The sequence below is a fragment of the Falco naumanni genome, chromosome 9, assembly GCF_017639655.2.
Source record: "Falco naumanni isolate bFalNau1 chromosome 9, bFalNau1.pat, whole genome shotgun sequence".
In the NCBI taxonomy this organism is placed as follows: Eukaryota; Metazoa; Chordata; class Aves; order Falconiformes; family Falconidae; genus Falco; species Falco naumanni.
Window position 1 is genome coordinate 12,153,326 of NC_054062.1, and position 15,382 is coordinate 12,168,707.

Below are 15,382 nucleotides of genomic sequence, written 5' to 3' on the forward strand. Positions count from 1 at the left end.
CAAGTCAGCAAAAGGCTGACACCAGCAAGAGTCCTCCTGTCATGAAAATATCACTGGTTACTGCTGGGGAGACCCAGCCATTGGCCAGTGCCCCAGGGCTGGCAGTGCTGGGAAAGAGCAAAACATTCCAGTTGCTCAGGGAAGCCCAATTTTCCTTGGGCAATATGGAAAGGAAGCCAGGGTCTGCAGCACTCGTGTCAGGGCACTGGTACCACTGAGGGACCATTGGCTCTTTTTCAGAAAAGAGCAGTTAGGTCTTCATAATGGACTGCAACTTTCTAGAATAATTTAATTTTTTCCTACTGTTACGATGCCAGAATTTCAATCAGACAAAACTGTATAATGGATTTTTTTTGCTGGGCACGTTACATAAATTGCATATTCAAGTACTATAAAATATTTGTAACAGACAGGTACTTTTCTAAATTGGGTCTGACAGTAAGTGATAGTGACTGGAATATTTATGTGGTGGCACCTATGCAATGAGGCAAAATGCAGGGTGTGGGACTATGAACATGCCACAGGAATCCCACACAGAGGTTGCTGGCTCTTCTCCACCGCTGCTCCAAGATCTCCGACCAACTGAGGCTGCAATCTCCATCATCAGGGAGCTTCAGCAAAGCCATCAAGCACAGCGAGCCTTAAGCAGAAGTTTGGACCAATTCTCCCTTCCTTCCTCCCTCTTTTTTGCTAAGTCTCATCAAAGCATAGTTATTTTGAATCTTGGAGCTTCTGCACCTGGAAACAGCTGTCATTGCCTCTTTAGGAGAAGCACAAATAGCTGGCTGCGAGAGGCGAGGTGGGACAGGGGCTGAGCAGGCAGGCTTTGCTCAAGGGCTGCTCTTGGGTTCTTTCATTGTTTGTTTGTTTTGCCTTTAGGTGCCCTCACAGCAGGGCTACCAAGGAATACCCCTTCACTGCTCTAGGCATCCTCAGCATTTGGAATTCAGTCACCAAGCATCCCAGCTCCACCAGCCAATTTTGACTATATGGTGACAACAGTGTTTGGTCTGACTTGCTTCTCACACCCATCACTGTCCCACAGCCCAGGCTGTTCCTGCACAACATAATCTCCATGTAAAGGCCAGTGTTTTGCCTCCATGAGAAGCTGGGCCTCTGTCAGAGTCATTTGGTCCCAGGGAGGTGGGCTTTGCCATGGCCAGCATCTCCCCAGCTTGGGGTGGCTGGAAGGATGCTCCTTGTCCAGTGCAGCTGCCCCCAGTTCTTACTCAAGGACTTGTTCCACTGCCAGAGCCTCCCTGAGACTAAGCACTCATTTCAGTAACATTTTCTTGACAATCACAGTTGGCAGGTCTGTACTTAGCCTTTTTACAATTAAAATATTGTATTGATACAAATAGGCTCTGGCAGCCGCTTCAAGAGGTTTTTAATTGAATGATTATTGTATTAAATAACTGTTTTTAATGGAGCATGAACTTGCTTAAATGATGACTGTGGAGCTATTGAGGGTCCAGAGAATTTCACAGGTATTTCGAGCTTTTCATAAATAAATATTTATGTCCTGCCAGCTGAAGGATTTTCTGGCTGACCACTGAGGGCTGCGGGTAGATGCTCCCAGCAACAGCGAGCCCAGTCCTGGGCTGAGCTTTGGAGCTGTGGCTGGTGGTTCCTCAGGCAGTGCCAGGGCCAGAACTCCTGGCCCTGCCACGGGGGGTTTGAAGCCAAACCACTCACTATGCTTCTGGTCACGTCCTCTCTCCATGGAGGCATTGCAGCAGGCACCTGCTATAGGACTACAGCACGCTCTCCTTGGCATAATACCACTTTTCAGAAGACAAATCCTTCCCCTTGGAGTGATTTTGCAATGAAACCTGCTCACAAGAGCAAACTGGTTAGGGATGCAGAGCGCCCTTTCCAGGGGAGGGCTGTAACCTCTCCCACTGGAGGACAGGTACAGATGCTCATGGGCGCAGGGAGGCCCCCAGCACAGCAGTGGCACAAGTGCTCATCTCTGAGCAGAAGGCCTGGGTGGGCAGTGGGATGAAGGGGAAGGAAAGCTGGACTCCATTAACCCTTACGGCAGGCCAGCTGCAGCACAGGCACCCTGAAGAGCAGCTGAATCACCCAGCCTTAACACACTCTGACCCACAGCCCTGTGGGATTTCATCTTCTGCCAGGACATTTCTAGTCATACCAGCCTGTCATTAAAAACCTCTTTGGTACAGACACCTCCGTCTATCTCTCTTCAACAATAGCTCACGTCAATTCATATTATGCATGAACAGCAGAAGCAAACATGAAGATGAACCCTCCGGAAAAGGCTTGCACAGTTCTTCAGCATGAGCAGGATTAATCACAGATAATAATTACCATATCAAGAGATAATACTTCCAGCAGATCAGCCTTGCCTCCCAGCTCCTGGGTGAATGGGACCTATCAAAACCAAGGGAAACAACAGTTGCAGTGCATCCTGGCATGACACACACCCCACCCCACCCCCCATTTATTATATCATCACTCACAGTAAATCCAGATTTCATGATTTATCAGATCAGAAACACAGTACCAAGCCAGCAAGCCCCCAGCCCTACACAGTGCTCAGCGTCACTTTAGCCTTCTGCTCCCACTTACAGCAGCACCTTTGCAGCTGCTTGTGTCTATCAGGGCTTCTGAGCACAGGCCCATTTTGTCTGCAGAGCACTAAACCCCAACAAAACGCTGCCAAATACTCCTTGGGAGCCAATAACGGGACCTGCAGGACGTGTTCAGCCAGCAGCACAGTATTTCACACCAGCACATTTTGGATGAGCAGTGAAATTTCCAGCAGTGCATCTCATGACAGCACAAGACAGGACCCCCACCCCTGCACCCCCCAGGTACCTGTGTGCTGTCGGCAGCACCCCAGGGAACATCCTCCAGCCATCATGACGCATCCCTGCACAGGCACAGGGCAGGCAAGGCAAAAGGCTCCATCACCCCAGGGTCACCACAGAGGTGGCCACCACAAGCATCCTCTTTTGCATGCCAGGGAAGGCTTGCTTAATTACTCTCCCAGCTTAGGCGGCTGTGTGACAGCAATGTGCACTATTGGTTTATTGCCTCCATTAAGGCTCCAATAACTTAACAACAGATCAATAAACCATTATCACCCTCTAGCCTTGAAAATCCAGTCACCCCCAAATCCACCCAGCTCTGATAAGTTCACGGTTTCTCATCACAAAGGAGCCAAGGCAATTTGTTAAAAGTGTCTGTGCTGTCAGAATGCCCCCTCCTGCGCTGAGGGTGGCAGGGGCTCCCACCCTGCCCTGCCAGCACCCCCACCCAAAAACGAGCAACGGGTCAGGTGGGAGGTAAAGGCATTCCCCACGCACCCCTCCGCAGGGGAGGAAGGGGACCACACCTGTAAGGACTTTCCTCTGCAAAGCCTTGCGCCCACAAGACACCCTGGGGTTCCCCCACTCATGGCAGGTGCTGTTACCGACTCGCACCCCAGCTCTGTCACACGAGGCTGACACCCTCTCCCGATTGCCATAAGATAAAAATCAATATTGCTACTTCAGCTTTTAAACACCTGTAAGGCTCTCACTTTGAGAGCGAATTTGCAATTTGAAGTGCTAACAATTTACTTTGCTAAAAAATTAATTCAGCAATTTTCCATAAATTATATGCAGCTCAATAATAAAAATACCATTTCTACATTTGGATGCTTTCCATTACTGCTCCTGTTCATCTTCAGAATAAAATAGCTTTTTAGAAATGGTACTATCTAAAAGTATTTTCTGAAAAGTGATATTGAATTGATACATTAGAGGAGAAAGTTGGGCTCCTTTTGTAAGGTTCATACATTTCATAATAGTCCTAACAAAGACAGTTGTCTCTGAATGCAGTAATTTAGTCCTGAAAAAAGTGACAAACAAATAATTCCAACTAAACTAGAGAAAGAAAAGAAATTACTTTTAATTATATAATCTTTTTTGATGAATTTATTTCTGACAGTTTTATAGGCTGACAAGAGAAAGTATTTTATATGCAAAAAACATTATTCACTCTCAGCTGTTAAAGCATAAAAATTGTCAAATGATTTTAATACAGTTTTAAGTTTAATGTTTATTGTCAGAAAAAAGTCCACAGCAATTACCAAGTCACATGGCCCTTAATTTGTTCTGTTTCTAGCAGCAAAAACAGTAAAATATGGTTTTGCCCAAACCTTTTACTGTACAGATTTATGAGGTTTAGAAGACAGCTGTTTTTCTTATTTTGCCTTTAAGGAACTAAACTTCCAGACATTTTCCAGCTTGAGTGAATCACCCCTCTTAACCTGGGCAAGTAATTATACACGGCTCTGCATCTACCCCGGAGTGCCTAGCCAGGGCTCCCGTACAACGAAACCCACTTCCCCTCCATCGGCAGCACCAGCAGAGCAGTCACTTGATCAAAGAAAAGCAGTTTCACTTCCTAGCAAGTAGCCCCGCTTTTTTCCCAAAGCCACGTTCTTCAATAGAATAAGGCAATTTAATTCACAGCAGTTTTCCTCTGTCCCAAATCCTTTGGAAGTTCAAATAATTTTCAAGGAGACAGAGGACAACACTAAAATCTGTAACTTCTCTCATTTGCCAGTGGTGAGATTCTCGTGCATATCATGGGCTTTGAAAGATGATCTCTACAGCTTACTGCCTATATATCTGGGATTCAAATGAGAGGCAAGCAAAGTTGCATACTCATATGTGGGATTTTAGAAACAGCTCCATTTTTCCTCATCCAGAGTATTTTCAGAAACACCGATGTGTCATGCTGTCTGCAGTGACAGCCAGAGGTGTTGGCGAGAGCAGACTTTGCAGCCAAGGTACCACCAGATGCTTTTACCATCCCCTGCCAGTCCCAGGAGGCTTGCTTTATTTTGCCTATAGGAAAGCTTGTGCCCAAAAGGGCATATTATGGCCTGTGAAGGTTGTGAAATGGTACATAACTAATGATTTTTAATATCAGAATAATGAAACCAAGCTGAGAAATATTAATCTTTTAAAAAATGTAAAGAACTACGGCTCTGTTACCATGGCAAACCACATCCTGCACATTATCTATCAATTGGGGATTACAGTGGCATGGCAAATAGAAGGGGTAAATACAGGAGAAAGGCACTGCTTTTCTGTCTCCAGGAATAAGCTGTGCCACCAGTATAAAAGCACAACAGTATTTTCTAGAGAAGACAGTAAGCCTCAAAATAGCCATGTCTCTGTCCACCCACCCCTGCTCCTTGGCTGGCCAAGCAGTGCCTCCAGCCCTGAGACCCCACAAATCCTCCCGGTCAGTTTGGGACCCAGCATCTCTCCGCAACAAGCAGGTTGTTTTGTAACAGGGACTGGTTTATATCAGCAGTACAGGTGCTTGTTTTACATCAGAGCTCTTCATGTCCTCATACCCTCACTAGCCAAGCAAAAAAGCAAAAATCCCAACAAAAACCCCTCCAAACTTCCAGGAGTTCACAAGCCCCTACTATAAATAGACCTCTAATAGGAGGCTGTAATAGGATACAATTTATTTCCAGATCTGATGGGCTGACCTTCATCATCACTCGAGGCTCTACTTGTCATGAATTATGGGCAATTCACTCACTAGTGGAAATAAATTGTATTACCAGTGCTCGGTATTGTGTCCTCTGCACAAGGCACACAGATGGGCAGCTGCTCCTCGCCAGCGCTGCTGGGGACCAGCTTCCCACCACATCGGTGTGAGACCTCCTCCAGGGAGCCACTCAGCTCGTTGCACTGGACAGAAACAGCCACGTTTATAAGTCATTTCTGGAATTGCTGTGTGAGGGTCCCAAGCTGCGAGTGCTGGGGTGGGTGTCCGTCTCACCAAATTCCAGCCAGAGGCATCGCTGTGCTGCAGCGTCACCGGCTGCCCTGCATGCTGTTGCTTGCCTGGCATGGATCCATCATTCCAGTTTCAGAGGAAACTACAGGACATGATGGGGACGAGGCAGAGCAATTTGAGCTCTTCTCCTCCTTCTCTCACCCTTGTATTGATCAAAGGAGCCAGCTGGGCTCCAGACTGGAGTGGTATCTGCCACCTGAGCACTGCAGCCACTGACTCCTGCCTTGCTCCACCTAGGTAATGAGATCAGGAATCATGAGAAAAAGAGGTCAGTGTTAATCAAGTACAATAAAGACCAATATAAACAAAAACACTCAATACCAGAGCCATATAAACATTAAAAGCAGAAGCTGGCATGGGAAGCTTTGCTGGCCCTGGGTGGCAGCGCCCTTGTACCAGCCTGTCCCTCCTAACCACCCCCTTGCATTCCAGCATCTGCTTGTGTTGTCATATCCTGACTAGTGGTGGAAACACAGATGTACAGAGCACTTTCAAGAGCCTGGACACTGTCACACCGTCTGTCCCATGCCCTGCACAGCTCCCCAGGCCCGCTGCATCACCAGTAGCTAACACAAGTTTGACACCTTGCACAGGCGTGGTGGTGGCAGTGGCATCTGAGCAAGCCTAACAGATAGATTCAGGCTTGCAATCAAGCTTGAGCCTGCGGGCACCCAGCAGCCAGCCCCTGTGCTTCCAGCAGCTTGTTTAGCAGTGCCAAGGGGCTCCTGACAGCTCTGCTAGGGATGGTGGGAACTAGACCGGGGTCAAGGTGTCTGAAGGGCTTCATGAGCAGCGCTGTGTTGTGATGCTATGCTGCTCTGCAAGGGCAAGCAGCACAGAAAGGGCAAAGATGGGCCACTACGGCTTGTGGGCAAGAATCCGATAGAGGTGCTCTGAAAACCACTGCTCCGGGGAGCTGTGACCATCCAGGTGAACTAAGGCCAAAGAGCCAGACCACAGAAATCTCAAAAATTGGAGATGCATGCAAACAAGCAGTATAACAACATTTAAAAGCTAGCACAAGGATTTCTTATTAAATAAACCCTCTTCTTCCTTTTGCTCTTTAACAGGCAAGTGCAAAACTCTGAACCAAAATAAGTCTGTACAGAAAACTGTTTGTGTCATGCTACACTGGAATGGGGAGAGTTCCCCATCAGGAGCCCCTCCAGGTCCCACAGCTGGGCCCCACAGCAAGGGGGTGCCCCAGAGGCGAGAGCTGCCTTCACGCAGTGCAGCGCCCGGCCCCTCTGCAGGCTGTCAGGCAGGCTGGGAGTTATTGCCAAGTTCTGTATTTATAATGTGCTTGCCCATGCATATACAATAAAGGATTTCTCGAGCTATGTGGTGATGAGCTCCTGCGTAGCTCAGATTAGAGATGAGCTCGTGGTTAGTATTACACAAGGAACACATCAAACAGGAATTCATTATTTCATAGTAGAAAATGTGTACCTGGAATTCTCCTTAAAAAATGAGAAAGCAGCTCAGGCTTGCTAAAAACCAGCAATCTCCCTCTTCCCCATGAATATTCCCAGTCCCTTTTTCTCCTAGCACAACCTCATCGCTGCCTGCAGGAGCTCAAATGGTCAGCCTGCACCACAAAAATTCATTAAATGCAACAGCCTGTATCACAGTTTATCAACAATTCATCAAGGCCCAGTCCAACAAGTGGCCCAGCACAAGATAAATTATAATGCACAGCATCAAAGAATAAGCCATCCATTAGCACAAGAACCCCTGCAGCCCTGCCAGGGATGTGGGAGTGCGACAGAGCTCCCTCCCTGCAGAGACCCCTCCTGCCCCAGCTCAGCCCCTTCCACGCACGTGCTGGGGCTCCCAGGGCAGGAGGAGGCATGGAGAGCGTGCCCGTCTCTTGCAAGCTCCCCGCGTTAAGAACGTTTTGAACTTTGAAGGCTTCAGGTCCCATGGCTTGGCTTCCCAGTGCCAATTTGTTATTGAGCTGGCAGCTTTATAATTAGCTGAGAGGAATTTGCTGTTCTGTTTCCTCTCGGATGCACACAGGCGAGCTCTCACAAGTGTCCCTTCCCTCACCAGCTAATGAACTTCACCTCTTCCCCAAGACTGAGTCCCTTTTCCAGGCCTGAAGTTACTGCTGGGAATGGAGACCCCAAGTAACACTTCAGCACTCTCCAGCTCCCCCAGCCTGTTCATGAACAAGCCAAGAGTAACAGAAGCATCTCCTGCTTCTCCTGAGGTGGACACAAAAAATCTTTGCAAGTCAGCGGTTTAGAGCTTCATCCCCAAGTCAGGAAGAATCTCACTGCTTCTCTGCTCCTCAAGTCTAGCCAGCTAGGGCTCAGATGGCTGATGTGCTCCAGCTACTAAAGCCTAGGCAGTAAATCAAGAATTAACCTACACAGAGTCTAAAAGGGAAAGGATTTATTAAAAGTGAAGCAACAGGAGAAAACAAGTTTTGTTCTGTAGCTTGGTATGAACACAGTGCAAGGAGAAGCAGGACTGTAGCAACAGAGTTCTGAGACCAAACACTTTCCATACAAACAGATATTAAAAACGCCGAGTCTTTCTTTCCTAAATACAGGTGCATTTTCTTTCTCTTCTAAGTTGCTCCAAACACAGGTCTTAAAAAATGCTAACTATATTCACACTTTAGAACAACTTTTTTCTATAATCTATCTCAAGCTTACGTAAGAGCCAAAACCTAGATTGGCCCAAACTTTGTTATTTCTTCATGAGAATAATTGAGCCTTTTTCCACACAGGACAGAGAACAGCAACAAGAGAAGGCCATACGCTAAACATGCTATACAGCTACTATAACCCCCCAGAAGCAGCTTAAAAACACAGATCCAGAAGATATCGCAGCTTTTCTGCATGACATACCTGCACCAAGCAGCCTCCAGCACAGCCTGGCCCCAGTCGCACCTCACAAATGCGGGACCCTCTGAATCCCACATTGATAGCAGCCTGGCCCCCTCCACCCCCACGTCCCATGCTGGGGTGGCGCCCCTGAGATAAGAGGCTCCAGGCACACACACCCCCCTCCATCCACCCTGGGGTTGCGGGTGGGCATCTCCCACCTTCAGGTAGGATGTGAGCTGTGGGCTTGGTGCTGGTGAGAGCTGGGTGCTTTGCTCTGGGGTCCTGCCTGCTCAGAGTTTGCAGCACTGGAAGAAGGTAGGCTGGAGGTTAGCTTTCTAAATGCTTTATGTTCCCGTTGTAAAACACTTCTAGCTATAAAACTTTCTGGACACGGAGGTACCACTATGAAGCCCATATAGGATGCTTTCTGGTGAGTAGAGGTTTGAATAGTAAATGGTATTAAATGCTTTTTTTTTTTTTCTGTCTAGTGGCTGTCTAGCACATGTTTCATCTTGCCCCATGGCGGTGTAGTCTGCAGGACATCAAGTTTTCTGCCAGCTGTGGCTTTGAGGACTTTGCAGCGTGCAGGTAACCCAAGTAGTAGGGGGTGCTTGGTGTACCACACCAGGGGAAGCATGCTCTCCTAAGCCTGCGGTTCTCCTTTGGCCCCAGAGCAGCTGAGCTATGCCCTGAGAGAGATGCGGGAGCCCTTCATGGGTTTGTTCTGGCTTCCCATTGAGGAGAATGAGGGGTCTCTGATCTCCTTTCCCAGCTGGCTGAAAAAAACCCTTTCTGTAGCTTTTCCTCTGCTGGCGGGTAACTGGCTTTCTGGCACACAGGCAACTTTCTCGAAAAAAAAAAGTTATTTTTGTGGGAGTCCCAGCAGCTAAGCAAGAGGCTCTAAGAGACCCTTTAGTGCTCACCCTGCAGTCAAGGGGAGACACAAAGGAGTGATGCAGGCAGGTGCATCTTCTTTGTGGGCAGAATGTGTTTCATGTTTTTCTTGTTAACTGGCCTGACTAAGTGACATGCTGTGCGAGTGGTGCCCCCATTCCCACTTCAAATAGGTGAAAGCCCCTGGTCCTTGTTGCAAATATCTCTCTTTGTTGGAGATAATTTAATTTTAACTACAGTAAGAAGAGCCATTTATTTTTAATAGTAGATTATTATTGTTCATAAGACAAAAATGTATCACTCTTCTTAATTATTTTTTGCAGGAAGCTTCTTGCCCAATATGTGTTTTTCAAACAGTAAGATACTACAAGGGTATTTTTCCTGTTTTCCTAGCTGCAGATGCATAGCAAATCCTAATTAAAACCTTTAAGTCTTATTCCATTTACAAGGAGGAGTGTATCATTTTTCTTTTAGCTTTTCTTAATACAGGGTCTCAATGCCCATTACAAAAATTCCAATGCATCTTTGAAGTTAGCAGCTAATTATATTTCTCCAAGTTATATATCTGGAGTTCTAGATGGGGGAAAGGCAATTACTTTTTTTCTCATTTAGCATAACAATCTCTGAAGCTTTATTGGAGCTCCAGTGAGTCATGCTATAGATCAGAGCCCAGGCTGGAAAGAGGAGGAATTTGGGGGGAAGGCATGACGCTTACTCAGCTCTTCCGGGCTCCTTCCCTTGTTAGTATGCTGTCCCCACCAGGACACTCTCTAATTGTTTGTTGAATGACCGCAGTGCTTTTTGCCTCAATAACTTTGCTTGGTAGGTCATTCAACACATTCATTATGGGGCACCTGCTAGCACTGCTGTAGCGAAGGGGTCTGTCAGCATTTTACAGGAGCTTATAACTTGGCTGTAAATGTTTGTGTGGAGCTGAAAATTGTTGCATGATTTCTCCCAGGCAGAAACCAGCTGGTTCAGCCCATTTGTTACCGTGTCACTTTGCCCAGGTGCTGTCGGCAGCATTGCAAAGAGCAAAGCTCCTCTGTGGTGTGGGGAGCCCTATCCTGGTGCGAGCACCCTGTGTGCTGGCGGCCAGGCTGGGGCTTGCTCTGTGGGCTGCAAGGAGAGAGGCACCCCGGCTGCCTGCAGCTCTTGGGCTGTGCTGCGGTTGGTGTGGTAGGTGCTGGTGGGCAGCAGTGCTCCGTCCCAGCGTGGCGGCAGCAGGGAGGAGGACCTCACGCAGCACCGGGACACAGGTCTGTGAAAGCTCCCCAGGGTGGGCAGAAGCAATGGCTGGGGAGAGCCTGGTGAGCTGCTGGTCGTCCAAGCCTTGATGTTCATTAGGGAAACTGGTATTAGCTTCAGTTTTAACACTCCTCAGCTACATTTTCTAAAACATCTATTATGCTTGGAGCATCTTGCCTCTTCCCCTTCCACAAAAGGCAACTTAAAATGCTTCTGGAAATGGGTCTGAAATTTATGCACCAGGCCAGAGATGTGTATTTGGCCAAGCTGTGGTACCCTGATGGTCACTGCATGATAAGTAGCTTTGTAAGTTTTCACCTCATTAAGACTGCACTTGTGATAATGTGAAGAAAAAAAAAAAAAAGAAAATAAATTCTTTAGCACATATTGGAACAGGGGGAGAGAGTGAAGCCAATCCCCAGCTGGTTTACAGCTCAGCCCAGTATTTCTGCCTCAAGATGAGTAACTAAGGAGATGATACCTTTGCACTAACCCGCACCAGGGGATGGCATGTTCACCCTCTCTGGCAGCTGACTTACTCCCTTCTGCTTCTACATGTGTTTTATTGTTGGGGCTGTCCCAGACCACTGACTGTTTTTCCAGACTTATCTGTGACACTGAATGCAGAGCCCTGACACCAGGGATGAGTTCCCAGAAGTGTTTTTTGGAAGCAAAGAGATGGAAAAAGACTCAAATGGAAGGAGCCCAAAATAGGTCGAGGCAGCTCTGTTGGCATCAGGATCTCTTTAGTTCAATTTCCTGCAAACTCTTGCCCTCTTTGCAAACTGAAGAAATGCTGGGGCCCTCAGGAACAGGACACCAGGTTTTCCCTGCCTGGGGGCACGGGCCCCCCAGCTCCCTGATGCACCCCGGTTGCTGCACGTGGCTCTGGTGGGCCCTATGGAGCCCCTCTGCACAGCTGTGGGTGCAGGGCTGGGTGTCTGCTGGGACCTCCCTGCCCTTGGATGCTTTGCCGTGGGGCTGAAAGCCCTCCTGGAGCCTCTGTCTCCTGCACGCTGCTTTGTGTGCTGAGCCCAGGCTGCCGGCTGCACAGTGATGGGTAAATGTCACCCTCTGACACCATGTGTCAGGCAGAGCTGTCTCCTGCGATGACTGAGCCCTGTTCTAGAAAATGAGAGTGGGGCAGCCCCTTCCCTGCCAGCACCCCTGGCCCCAGGGCATGTGCCCGCTCCCCACAGCCCCGTGGGCGACAGAGTGGCTGTGGCCACTGGGTCGGAGCTGTCAGCATGTGCAGGGCCACGGCATGGAGATGCTTTGCTGCTGAGGAACCTGCGAGAAATTAAATTCTCCACTTGGCTGGTCCGGGTGACTTGGCTTTGCTCTGCCGACTTGTTCCTTCATTATTTTTTTGGCCGGTAACTGACTGAAAGCTTGTCTTGTCTGTTTAATACCAGCACAGCAGCTCCAGGAGAGGCACAGGCTTGTCAGTCTCAGCGAGAGCACACTGTATTACTCTCCCCACTTCATTTACTTTGTGGACAGGAGGGGAAAAGCCTCAGGGAGCTGCTGAGCCTGGCAGTTGGGACATGGGTTTTCTCTGTGGGCTGGGCACAGCACTGTGCAGGGAGCAGGCTGGGGCGTGTGGGGACACCTGTGTGTGTCTTGGGTCCAGGGGAGGCCTGAGCTCGGATGGGGCCAGGCAAGCTGAGGACAGTAATTATTAAGATTAATCTTCCACTCACACCTCTTGGAGCATGCCAAGGAGATCTCCAGGCAGTCTCACAGCCAGGCTTGTGATGAAATTGGCTGCTCTTGCTCTCCGGAGCAGCCGACGCAGTAGCACCTGCGGCTGGGGGTTGCTGGTGGGAGGTGGGTGCAGGGGCTGGCCCATGCTCTGTTCCACACTGCGTGGTGGGTGTTGGGCGCAGGATGCTCCCTCAGTGCCCCAAGGGGCTGCACAGGGATGCCCGAGTGATGGTTTGGTGTGCCAGCAGTGCCTTCAGCATCGTGCTCTGGCTCAGAGCCATCGCGCTGCCCTCGAAGCAGCCTTTGAACAACAGTGAGCCAGGCATTCCAGCAGAAGGGTTTGAAGCAGTTATGGGGTGTGGGGGCCCCAGCTGGCACCCAAAACCTCACCATGTTCAGCTTTGTTCTTCTGCAGCATGACTGCATGGCATGGACCCACCTTGCCCTTGCAACACCCTCCTGCCCAGCGCTCACAGGGACACGGGAGCAGGAGGCAGAGTTTAAAGGCACTGAATAACCTGGTGGCATGTGGGGTAGCACTCCTGGCAGTGTCATTAATGTCCTGGCACTTTGTGTGGCTGCTGGTCCCCATCCCATGTGGGGCAACCATTGCTTTGTCACTCAGGAGCCAGAAGACCCTGGTGAGTGCTGGGCTTGGGGCTCTATTTTCACTCTGGACAGAAGAGATGTCATTTCTAAAGTACTGCCTCCCCATATGGGTACTTTCCTATGCAGACTAATGCATTTTGGAGACTTTGAACTGATCTGCCAAGGGGGCTGGAGTCACAAACCCAGGCAGACCTGGCAGCTCTTTTCCCAGGTGTTTTTGCAGCAGAGAGGGAAGGGGAGGGTCTCTGTGTGTGTGTCTGTGTGTCTGTGTGTGTGTCTGTCTGTGTGTTAGTTAGTTTGGCCCTATGTGACGGGTCTTTGCCTGGAAGACAATCTGCCTGTACTCTGCTACAGAGCCACTGCAGTCCAGTCCTCAGAGCAAGGCTTAGCAAACATAGTAGGTTTTTCTTTAATTAAGAGCAAGCAGGGAATTTAAAGACTGGGTTTTCTCCATCCTGTGATAAATTAACCTCCTCCTTGCTCAGGAAGACAGGCGAAAGCTCCAGATCAATGATCTTACTGATGACTGGCCTCTCCTCCTTTGGAGGGAGAAAGGAACAAAGTCCACCAGCCCCTGCCCCTGCTGCTGCCTTTGGGGCAGTGAGTGGAGTGACTGCTGGTAATGATGATGAATGGCATGATTAATGCTGAAACTTGGACATAAAGCTGGAATTTTAGACCCTATTCATGGAATAATCTGACTTCTGCTGTGAAATTTGGTGGCACTTAGAGTGCAGCCGAAAGCACTGGGGTGCTCCAGGTGAACCCCCTGACAGACGGGCACCCCTGACTCATGCCTGCGTTCAAGGGATCAAGGGGCTGCTGTCCCCACATCAGGCTTTGTTCAGAGCTGTGGCTGTGCCGAGGAGTGCCAGCATTCTGTGGCACCCACTGGCAGAGGTGTGGGGCACCTGTGGGTGGGATGCCCCAGAGCAGAGACCATTGGGTGGTGGCTTTTGTCTCTCTGGGTGGGAGGGATTCCCGGGCAGGCTGCCCTTGCCAGCCAGCTTGCAGAGCCCTGGCATGGGGATTTCATCACCAGAGGAAGCAGCAGACAGCGTACAGTGCAGGGCTGCCTTTGTGCACTGCTGTTCAGAGCAGCTCCAGCTCTGTGGGGACAGCTTGTCTTGTTCCTGCTGGCCACAGGAGGGTCGCTAATTTTATTTTGCAGCAGCAGTAATCATCAAGAGCAGTATTAGCTAAACTGCACCCAGCAAAACACTGGTTTGGAACAGCATGTAATAATGACAGTATGGAAAACATTGATTTAAGCATGAGGGAGCTGGCATGGCTGTGTGCCGTTCCAGCGAGAGCACACAAATGGGCCAGGAGCATTGGGCTGGGTTGCTCTCCTGCCAGCAGCCGTGCTCCCAGGAAACCCGCACCCCTAAGCGCAGTGAGCTCCGCGTCCCGCTCCCAGTCATAATACCGATCCTCTGGGCATCTCAGGCTGTTCATGAACGTGATTGTGCTTCAGCACAAGGTATCCAGCCAAGTTGTCTCCTGTGGATTCCTGGCAGGCACTTTGACTTGCCAGTGCTAGCCAGAGATTGCTCACGACCTGTCCACCCCTCGGGAGGTGGGGGTCTCCTGCGGGGATGGTGTCCCTTGGCCAGCAGCTGCCTGGCCCAGGGCTCCGTGGGCAGCTCAGTCCCCTCGCTGGGCACGAGCATCTGTCTTGGGAGCCAGCAGCCTTGAAAGCCTCTGCTGAGGCTGCGGGGTCTCTGCTTTCCCAGCCAGGTGGAGTGCAGGGGTTTGCGTTGGACTCGCTTTTGGGTGTAAAGCCTTTTCTGAAGGAGCAGTATCTGCTAAGAGCGTACCTTAATGCAAACATGTACCATCACACAGCAATTCTCCTCTGCATCCCACCACTAAGGAAAGAAGCTAACTAACTTAACAAATAAGTCCCTAACTTTTTAAATTTTGAGCATTAAAACAAACTAGTAGATGTACAGATTTCTCAGAAATCACTAGGTAGGTGTGACACCTGCAGTCTGCCTGAACAATACTGGTCCTTATCTGTAGTTTTTGCTTTTCTAAACTCCTTCTTTAAATGTATTTTTTTATACAGCAGTGTTGACCTTTTCCACCAGCCCTTGTGGAGCGAGGTTGTATCTTGTGTAAAAGTCATATCAAATGGGCCACAAAAAATCACTCTTGCCTGATTAAAATGAATAGTCTAGACGACATGTGCATTTTCCTTCTGTGTCGTTAGCTTTGTGTGAGAGCTTGCAGCAATCAGGGCTTTTATG